Source organism: Tachysurus vachellii, unplaced genomic scaffold, assembly GCF_030014155.1.
Source record: "Tachysurus vachellii isolate PV-2020 unplaced genomic scaffold, HZAU_Pvac_v1 HiC_scaffold_73, whole genome shotgun sequence".
In the NCBI taxonomy this organism is placed as follows: domain Eukaryota; kingdom Metazoa; phylum Chordata; class Actinopteri; order Siluriformes; family Bagridae; genus Tachysurus; species Tachysurus vachellii.
This window is the reverse complement of record NW_026869703.1, coordinates 1-8,464: the sequence shown is the minus strand read 5'-3', so window position 1 is coordinate 8,464 and position 8,464 is coordinate 1. Positions and strand designations below refer to the sequence as shown.

At 50.1% G+C, this 8,464-nt stretch overlaps 1 long non-coding RNA gene across 1 annotated transcript; it reads left to right on the top strand.

Moving 5' to 3' along the window:
• The first annotated feature begins 140 nt into the window (after window positions 1-140).
• LOC132841464 (uncharacterized) lies at window positions 141-634 on the top strand. Its single transcript, XR_009647926.1, has 3 exons — window positions 141-215; window positions 335-415; window positions 536-634. It is a non-coding gene; the product is annotated as an uncharacterized LOC132841464 (long non-coding RNA).
• Window positions 635-8,464: the final 7,830 nt, after the last annotated feature.

Sequence of the window (8,464 nt, the reverse complement as noted above, 5' to 3'; positions counted from 1 at the left end):
GTCCGAAGAGTACGTCCACATGTACCCATTTTTCTGTTATATTTTATATTAGTATATATTAGTTATATATTATTTTTACTAATGTGTTGCTTAGTACTTTGGAAAATACACGATGATACTAATTATGATTTTTTTTTTAGGAATGTGGCTGCAACACTTTCACCTTCATTTCCTCATACGAGGGCACGCAGCAACGTGACCGACATTCATCCAGTGTAAGCCACATCTACCCATTTTTCTGTTATGCGTGCACTATATTAGTATTACTAATGTGCTGCTTTAGTGCTTTGGAAAATACATGATGATGATTTTTTTTTTTTTTTTTTTTTATTAGGAATGTGTCTGCATCACCTTTACCTGCTACTCACACATGCCATAGGTCTCTTTCAGTTCTCAAAGGAACTGAGACTAATGTGTAAGTACAGTTTATTAAAGTGTCACTGCTACAGTGAAATACTGAGTAATAATTTTATTTTATATTTTATTTTAAATTAATATTTTTTCTAACCCTAACCATTTATTAATTTATTTACAGATTTAACACTGACAGTGATAATGCACCTGTTGCAAAGAGACTCAAGACCAACATCCAGGCAAGCAGCAGGCAGTCCGTTCTGTCATGGAAAACAGAGACTGATATTGTAATGACAGGTCATGAGACTGAGGATCCATGTGCACGCTTTTAATACAAGCTCGAGGTACAGACAGGCGTAGGTCAGAATCGGCAGTCACAATATCAAAGGTGAGGCAGAAATCAGAAACGGTAATACAGGCAGAAGGTCGGGGCAGGCGGCAGACAATAACAAAGGGGAGCAAAAACCAAAACAGAGTCAAAACCATGAATACACTGACAGACAAACGCTCAGACCGATAGCAGAGGCAAATCGAGACTTCGCAGAGAAGGGAAGTTCAAGATCCTGTTTTATAGAACGCCTGTGATTGGGATCAGCTGGTGGTGGTAATGACAGGAGCGGTGGCTTGTGGGAGATGTAGTTCGGGAGTCGTTAGAACTCGGGTGAAGGTTCCCTCTGGTGGCGGTCAGGAGACAAGGCAGGTGCTTCATTCATAACAGAGCCCCCCCCCTGCGAGCGGCTCCCGAAGCGAGGAAGAGCGCGCCGTCGGGGCCGCCCGCGAGGTCGAGGGGCTGGCTTGTCTGGATGGGACTGGTGAAACTCAGCAGTAAGTGAGGGGTCTAGGATGTCCCGTGCTCTCACCCATGACCGTTCCTCTGGTCCGTATCCCTCCCAATCGACCAGGTACTCGAGCTGGCCGCCCCGGCGTCTGGAGTCAAGGAGGCTGCGAACCTGGTACGCTACCTCGTCCCCAATCAGCAAGGGCGGTGGCGCTGGTGGTTCGGCAGTTTCCTCTCGCCCCCCTCTCGGACCGTCGGCAGGCTTAAGGAGTGAAACATGAAACGTGGGAGATATGCGGTAGCCTGGTGGAAGTGCCAGGCGGTAGGAAACAGGATTCACCTGTCTAAGCACCTTAAAAGGACCCACGAACCTGGGGCTGAGTTTCCTGCAGGGGAGACGGAGTCGTATGTCACGGGTGGAGAGCCATACCCATTGCCCTGGCTGATAGTCAGGATGTGGTCTACGCCGTCTGTCGGGTTGGCGCTTCTGGCGGCGGATGGCTCTCTGTAACTGGCGGTGTGCCACGCTCCAGGTTTCCTCGCTCTTACGGAACCAATCATCTACGGCAGGTAGATCAGAGGGTTCACCGGACCAGGGGAACAGGGGAGGCTGGTATCCGAGGACACATTGAAAGGGCGTGAGACCGGTGGCTGGCTTGATGAGCGAGTTCTGTGCGTATTCTGCCCACATTAGATATTTGCTCCAGTCAGTCTGGTGATCGTGACAGTAGGAACGAAGAAAGCGAGTGAGCTCCTGGTTGAGACGTTCGGTTAGCCCATTGGATTGTGGATGGTATCCCGAGGTTAGGCTGACGTTCATATTCAGTCTTTTGAAGAAAGCTGCCCACACTCGGGAAGTGAATTGTGGGCCCCTGTCCGAGACGATGTCCTCGGGAATGCCGTAGAACCGGAACACATTACTGCACAAGGTTTCAGCCGTTTCGAAAGCCGTGGGTAGCTTGGGTAGCGCAATCAGGCGGCACGCTTTGGAGAACCGGTCTACGACTGTGAGGATGACGGTACAGTTATCGGACTTGGGCAGGTCGGTAATAAAATCGATGGCGATATGAGACCAGGGCCGTTGAGGGATGGGTAGAGGTTGCAGTAAGCCTGCCGGGAGCTGATGTGATGACTTGGACATGTTGCACACGGCACACCTCCTTACAAACTCCTGGGTGTCCTGGAACAGAGAGGGCCACCAGAAAGTGTTTCGTACCAGATGGAGCGTGGCTGATACGCCGGGATGACCAGAGCTGGGTGTAGTGTGTAACAGATGTAACAGGGCGGAGCGTAAGGTCTCGGGTACGTAGGTTTTGGTAGCGGGACAATCGTTGGGAGGTGGAGATAGCGCGTTGGCCTGGGAGATCTGGGTCATGATGTCCCATTGGATTGGAGTGATAATTCGAGTCTCGGGAATAATGGCCTCTGTCCGAGAGGGTTGGTCAGGTTCATTACTCAGGCGGGAAAGTGCGTCGGCTTTGATATTTCTCGAACCGGGTCTGTAGGTTACTGTGAAATTGAATCGTGTGAAGAACATGGCCCATCGGTCCTGACGGGGATTCATCTGCTTGGCCGCGCGTAGGTATTCGAGGTTCTTATGGTCCGTAATAACCGTGAACGGCTGTTGGGCGCCCTCTAGCCAGTGTCTCCACTCCTCGAAGGCCGCTTTCATGGCCAGTAACTCACGGTCCCCCACGTCATAATTGCGTTCCGTGGTAGATAGTTTCTTAGAATAGTAAGCACATGGGAACAACTTGTTAGCCGGACCTTGTCGTTGAGAGAGCACCGCTCCGATGCCTGTGCTGGATGCGTCTACCTCTACTACGAACGGCCGAACCGGATCAGGGTGATGCAGGATGGGGGGAGCAAGGCACACGGCGAGGCAGGTGGGGGGAGCAAGGCACACGGCGAGGCAGGTGGGGGGAGCAAGGCACACGGCGAGGCAGGTGGGGGGAGCAAGGCACACGGCGAGGCAGGTGGGGGGAGCAAGGCACACGGCGGCGCGGCCAGAGAGGGCCAAGCGACGTCCACAGCCGAGCTGAAGGGCCGAACGATGTCCACAGCCGAGCTGAAGGGCCGAGCGACGTCCACAGCCGAGCTGAAGGGCCGAGCGACGTCCACAGCCGAGCTGAAGGGCCGAGCGACGTCCACAGCCGAGCTGAAGGGCCGAGCGACGTCCACAGCCGAGCTGAAGGGCCGAGCACAACCCCAGACGCACCCCGGCCAGATCCACCCCCAAAGTCCAGGAAAGGGAGGGCGGGAGGGAAAAAAAATAAATCCTCCACAAACCAGGGAAGTCCAAAAACAGGAAAAAACACAGGCCTGCGACACCCCCGCGGACAGGAAGTGGGGCGACGTCCTCCACGGAAACCAAAAGTGAAGCGACGCCCCCCACCAAAAAGTGCGGGGCGATGTCACAGGACACTGAAAAAACAGAACAAACCTTGGGCTGGCGACATGGCCCGCAACCAGGAAGTGAGGCGGCGCCCCCCGCGAAAAAACCAAAAGCGAGGCGGCGCCCCTCACCGAAAAAATGCGGACCCACGTCGCCAAACGCGCCAAGTCCAGAGGGGGAAAAAAAAAACACAAACACGAAAAAAAGTACTCCCAGTCAGCCGGTCCAAGTAGCTGCTATCCCGCTGGGTCCTCATGTGGCGGCATCTTCTGTAACGACGGGAAACAGAGCGGACCCAAACGCAGGATAGCATAAATCAAAATAGGGTTTAATAACAGAAAACAGGAAACAGGACGCAGACTAGACAGGACAAATCACAGTAGATGCCGCGCTGCACGAAGCAACGCGGCACAGTTAAATACAAGAAGACAATGACACAATAAGGATCAGGTGTGATGACAGGGATGGGAGCGGTTGTGAAGCACTCTTTCAGCAGGTGAAACGCTCGAGTTGCTTCAGGTGACCATGACAGACGGGATGAGGTTTTTTTTGTCATAGACGTGAGTGGCGCCACGACGGTGCTGAATCCACGAATGAAGCGGCGATAGAAATTAGCGAAGCCGAGAAAGCGTTGTAATTCCTTGACAGTCTGGGGCCGGGGCCATTTTAACACTGCCTCCACCTTGGACTCGTCCATGGCGACCCCTCCAGCGGAGATGATGTAACCCAGAAAAGACGTAGAGGTTTGGTGGAACTCGCATTTCTCTGCTTTAGCATAGAGCTGATGTTGAATCAGTCTTTTCAGCACTGCACGTACATGCTGGACGTGAGCCTCCATGGTTTCAGAGTATACTAGTATGTCGTCAATGTAAATGATTACCCATCGATCCAGCATGTCTCGGAACACGTCATTGATAAAGGATTGGAACACGGATGGACTGTTAGATAGGCCGAACGGCATGACCAAGTATTCGTAATGGCCGGACTGGGTGGAGAAGGCGGTCTTCCATTCGTCCCCCTCTCTGATGCGGATCAAGTTATAAGCACTGCGTAAATCTAGTTTAGTGAAAAACCTGGCCCGGCGCAGCTGTTCCAGGGCTGAGGGGACCAGGGGGAGCGGGTAGCGGAATTTGACGGTCACGTCATTCAGAGCTCGATAGTCTACGCATGGGCGGAGGCCCCCATCCTTCTTCTTTACGAAGAAGAAGCCGGATGATGCTGGTGACACGGAGTGCCGGATGAACCCTTTTTCCAGTTCCTCCTCGATATAAGTATTCATGGCCTCGGTCTCTGGCTGAGAGAGCGGGAAGATTCTGCCTCTCGGGGGTGTGGCATTGGGAAGCAGCTCGATGCTGCAGTCACCGGGACGGTGAGGAGGAAGCTTGGTAGCCTTGACCTTGCTAAAAGCCTCTATGAGGTCATGATATTCGGCCGGGAGGTCGGGGTTGACGGGAGTGGCCAGCGCGGTATTTGCGGAGTATAGTGGAAGCAGGGCTTTGGAGGGCTGGTTATGAGGAGCGCAAACTGGATCCCATGATATAATCCGTGGTTCTCTCCAGGAGATGATCGGATTGTGGAGCTTTAGCCATGGTAACCCCAGGATCAGAGGATGACGGGGAGAGGTAATGACGTAGAACCGGATCGTTTCGCGGTGATGGGAACCCACCAGTAGCTCGATCTCTTCGGTGACGAATCTTATCCGTCCTTCCCCGACGGGTCGACCGTCTATCGCTTCGACGGCTGCGGGGACCTCACACTCTGTCACGGGGATGGCATTGGCTTTGATGCACTCCTCTAAAATGAATTTTCCAGCAGCACCGGAATCAATGAGTGCCTCTAATCCAATACTTCCGCCGAGTACGTTCAGGCGCACGGCGAATCGGGCGTCTGTCTGCGTATGCGAGACGAAACTAGTCACACTCACTAACTTGCTCTCGTTCTGTGGTCTGACGGGACAGGAGGGCAGACGATGCCCGGGCGCGCCGCAGTATAAACAGAGCCGGTGATGCATGCGACGTGCTTTCTCCGCGGGAGTGAGATGAGCGGAGGCATGACGTGTGGGCGGAGCACCTTCAGAGGACGGAGAGTGGGTGGACGATCACCGGGCTCGGATCTGATTGTCGAGACGGATGGACAGATCCATAAAGTCAGCTAAACTTCTCCCTTCATCACGACAAACGAGCTCGGCTTGCAGTTCATGGCTCAGACCCTTCCGGAAAAGGAGCTTGAGAGGTCTCTCCCCCCAATTTGTCTGAGCGGAGAGTGTGCGGAACGTTAAAGCATACTCCGCTGCGCTGTGACTCCCCTGGGAAATATTCAGGAGATGCTCCTCTGCGCTCTCTCCTCCAGCGATGTGATCAAATACGCTGCGGAACTGGGCGAGGAAGTGGCTGAAGGAAGAGAACGCTGATCCGTCCTCTCTCCATACGGCGGTGGCCCACTCCAGAGCCCTTCCAGTAAGCAGGGTGCAAACCAGGGCTATACGGCTGGCGTCGGTAGGATAAATAGCCGGTTGTTGTGTCACAAACAGCGAACACTGCATAAGGAAACCCCTGCTTCTCGCCGGGTCACCGTCGAATTTTTCCGGGAAGGCGAGCCGTGGATTAGTGGCCGCGGGGATCATGCTGGCGGTTGTGGGGATACTTTGCAGGTGCTGCAGGGCTGTGACAAGTTCTCCCGTGAGCGACGCGAGGTGAGCCAGCTGTCGGGAGTGGTCGCTGACTGGCTGAACTTGAGAGACGAGCTGTGAGGCAGCGGCTGGATCATGTGGCGGCGAAGTCTTCTGTAATGACAGGTCATGAGACTGAGGATCCATGTGCACGCTTTTAATACAAGCTCGAGGTACAGACAGGCGTAGGTCAGAATCGGCAGTCACAATATCAAAGGTGAGGCAGAAATCAGAAACGGTAATACAGGCAGAAGGTCGGGGCAGGCGGCAGACAATAACAAAGGGGAGCAAAAACCAAAACAGAGTCAAAACCATGAATACACTGACAGACAAACGCTCAGACCGATAGCAGAGGCAAATCGAGACTTCGCAGAGAAGGGAAGTTCAAGATCCTGTTTTATAGAACGCCTGTGATTGGGATCAGCTGGTGGTGGTAATGACAGGAGCGGTGGCTTGTGGGAGATGTAGTTCGGGAGTCGTTAGAACTCGGGTGAAGGTTCCCTCTGGTGGCGGTCAGGAGACAAGGCAGGTGCTTTGGCCTCGCATATTGCCTTTACACAGCAAAAACTGTCTTACAAAAGTTAAATCAATGTATTGTTTCATGTGAATGAGTGGGTAAAATGGTTTTTACATCTTTTTGTAGCAAATTCTCAACTCTACAAGAGTAGAGAACTTTATTGTTTGTGAACAAATGTTTAGTATGTGTTTCTTGGCCTTATTTCAGCAACTTTTCTTTTTCTTTTTTTTTACTATCGACGCATAAACATCATTTACTTAAAAATACAAACATGTACATACATTTTACTTACATAATATTGTAGCCCAGTTTGTGCTGAATACAGTGTTATGTGATATTAGCCATTAATGTGTTTTAAAGTGACTGAAAAAAGACCAAATGTAAGATCATGTCAGAACCTCTGCCAGTGTCCCAAAATGGTCGGAGCCCAGAGAGTTAATGTTGTATGTTTCATAGGTAACTACCTCTAACCTTGTGTTGTTAGAGTCTTCCAGTCCACCTCACTCCTGAACGTAAAGCCACACACTGGTGACACTGTCATGTGATGCTGTGGGGTGGAGCTTCATGAACCTTTATAGTCTTCATAAAGACCTCAGAATATTTTCATCCAGCTAAAACCAGTCATCATGTTCACTGTTATATTCATGTGTCTGTGGCTTTTACCAGGTGAGTTTTCAATTTTTTGTTATTTCAAAAGTATTATGTTTTGAATTGGTGATTATTTAGTCTGTGTTATAGAAGAATATGACTGTAGAAGAATAAGTTTAACAAATGTATGTTCTCTTCTCTATGACAGGTGACTCCATGGCAAATTCAGTAGAGCAACTTAACACTCATAAAGTTGTAGATGAAGGTGATGTTACTCTATCCTGCAGATACAAAATAACCACTGGTACAACAAACAACTACCTGCAGTGGTACAGACAATATCCAAAATCTAAACCTGAGTTCCTTCTTTATATTTCTCAACGTGGAGAACTAAGTCTCAACCCTCCCCAAAGAATGACTGCTAAACTTCATGAAGGTGAAAATAAACAAGTGGATCTGATCATCTCCTCTGCTGCTGTATCAGACTCTGCTCTATACTACTGTGCTCTGCAGCCCACAGTGACAGGAAATCCAGCTGCACTGTACAAAAACTAACACACAGTTTTGTTATACTGAAAGCAGTTATTGCACGCCATATTTGGAAATTCTGTCTCTCTTGTTACTTATAAAGAGTTAAAATTTTTGTTGGTTTATTTGAGACAGCTCATTCAGTTAGAGACAAATCTATCACTAGTGATCCTCAGTGATCAGTTTGTGCTCCTCTGCAGGTCTGATCATGGAGATTATTGATAGTGACCTGAACAGCTGTACCATTGTTTAATATGTAAAACTGTACTGCATCTCACTGCACCTACAGCAGATTGTAAAAACCACTGGAAACATCATCTTTTACTTTTAATGAGGATCCTTAAAAAATCATACATTTATAAAGCAACCAACCTTGTGGATATCACCCTCACCCTTCTCCTGCTATCTGACAGAAGGTATCAGAACATCTGGATCACCACTGGCAGCCTCTGTAACAGCTTCTTCCCCCAGACAGTCACTCAGTAACTGAACTAAATAAACACAACAATAACACATCTAATCACTTCCCTAAACTTCCAGCACTACCTCATTACAACATCAGCTACATCATCTATTAAATAATCTTTTCTAATATGCTTTCTATACTGTACACTTTACATTCCACAGCTCAGAAGA